Source organism: Austrofundulus limnaeus, unplaced genomic scaffold (genome assembly GCF_001266775.1).
Source record: "Austrofundulus limnaeus strain Quisiro unplaced genomic scaffold, Austrofundulus_limnaeus-1.0 Scaffold98, whole genome shotgun sequence".
In the NCBI taxonomy this organism is placed as follows: domain Eukaryota; kingdom Metazoa; phylum Chordata; class Actinopteri; order Cyprinodontiformes; family Rivulidae; genus Austrofundulus; species Austrofundulus limnaeus.
In genome coordinates this window covers 337858-339810 of record NW_013952500.1, presented here as the reverse complement: position 1 = coordinate 339810, position 1953 = coordinate 337858, and the positions used below count along the sequence as shown (strand labels likewise).

At 41.8% G+C, this 1953-nt stretch overlaps 1 protein-coding gene across 1 annotated transcript in view; it reads right to left on the bottom strand.

Moving 5' to 3' along the window:
- osbpl10a (oxysterol binding protein-like 10a) overlaps nucleotides 1–1953 on the bottom strand; it is a gene marked incomplete at its 5' end in the record, with an annotated part of 81928 nt that overhangs the window by 58095 nt on the left and 21880 nt on the right.

Sequence of the window (1953 nt, the reverse complement as noted above, 5' to 3'; positions counted from 1 at the left end):
AGTCTGATGAAGGTAAATTAAATATCTGACAGTGATCATTACACAGTGGGGCTCTAATTCACCACTTCACCATCTGTCGCAGTTTCATGTCTCCAAAATGAGCGTAGCATGGATCAAAGCTGGCGTGAGGCACCGCACATTTTCACGTCAAGTTTGGATTTTATAAATCACAACCTTGGCGTAAAAAGTGGCGTACGCAAGTTTCTGGGCTCATATTGTGCGTACGCCAGTTTTATAAATCCGACCCCTGATCAGTAAAACGGTTCGGAGTTTCTCCGGGGCTGAAGTTGAAGGAATCTGCTCCAACAACACTGTGTTAGTGTATCAGACGTTTTATTTAAGTGTGAAAAGTGGACTTGAAAACATTATTAATAGACGTTGATGGCTTGGACAACCGGAACCTGAAAGAAACACTGGAAATGAAACAAGCGTTTAAGGCTAATATTATTCAATAGCATCAATAGAATTGTCCGAAACCACGTCAAACATTTAACATTATCTCGCGCGCACTACAGCGGCTGCAGTCAACAGTTTTTCTGCGCAAGTTGATGAACAACAGTAACAATGGTGGATAGCAGAGTGCTGTTTYGTTTGCTGTTTGCAATTTAACCTTAAAGTGACTGTTCCACAACTAACATTTGAAAAATGCTAACATCTTCAGAGATTGTTTACGTGTAAACAGAAACACGTATACAGGCTGTAAATCAGACCAGTGTTTCTGCTCACACACAAGTCAATATGTCTCCAGTTAACACTCAGTGAAAGTTAAAGTATCACAACAATTCACAAAACTCCACAGCTAACACAACCCTTGACTGAGAATCAATCTTGATGAGTCAACGGTCTTCAAATATTGCCTTTAATGACTTGGATGCACAGTGTGGCATCATAACGAGCAACGATGCACCCTGCTGAAAACTGCACCTCGCTGAATAACGGAAGATTTAGATGACAAATAGCTTCATTTTTCATTAAAGAATTCAGACACGATGACACTTGGGTCGCTGTTCGTCATTGTTCTGTAGCAAAAAAAGGCCCACAGGCTTCTGACATTAAGCGTGGCGATGAACACGCTGCTCTTTATTAGTTCAGAGCCCCAAAATATATATATATCAGGCAATTTTTCCATCAGGTTTAGGTTCCTTTGTGAGCAAACGGCCGCCTGAGAACAAAGGCACCATTTAAAGCCCTGGACTCAGTTTCTGAGATTATAGAGCTAAACCTAAAAGGCTGAAAAATGACTCCACGCTCCACATAAAGGTTGGCTCTTTTACCTGGAGAAAGGTATGCGTCTGAGGTTTTCCATGGTAACTGCCACCACATAGGAGAGTAGACATTTGTACTTATCAAACACCACCCCCCGCTGTTTGAGCAAATTGAAGTTTTTCAGCTCTATGTTTCTGTTCAGTTGGAAATGTTTCAGATGATGAATTTTTGAGAATGCTTTTTTTTTATTGTTTGTTTTTTTGTTGACTGAGGCACTTTTCARGTGTCACCAGTGATTTCAAACCTGGTGTTTGTTTGGTTTGAGATGTGTGCCCTGCATCTCCATGGGTTTTTTCAGGACAGTGGAGACAGAAACAGCCCTTTCTGTGAGCTCCAACAGCGCCTCGGTCATCGAATCCGAGCTGTCCGGGAAATATAGGTCGAGTTATTCTGACACCCCCTCCCTCGAAACCCAAAGGGAACATTCCAGCGGCTCGAGTGGAGCAACACTGGAAGGAAATTGTTGCTTCAACAAACACAGATCAAAGAAAAGGCTTCAGCTACCAGTTCTAAGTAAAACAATTCACACAAAGAAATATTTTTCTTTGATGCAGAGATCATTCTAGTTTCTAATTTAATCTCAGACGTTTAGGATGGATAGAAAGGGACTGGATGGATGGATGGATGGATGGATGGATGGATTGATGGATGGATGGATGGATGGATGGATGGATGGATGGATGGATG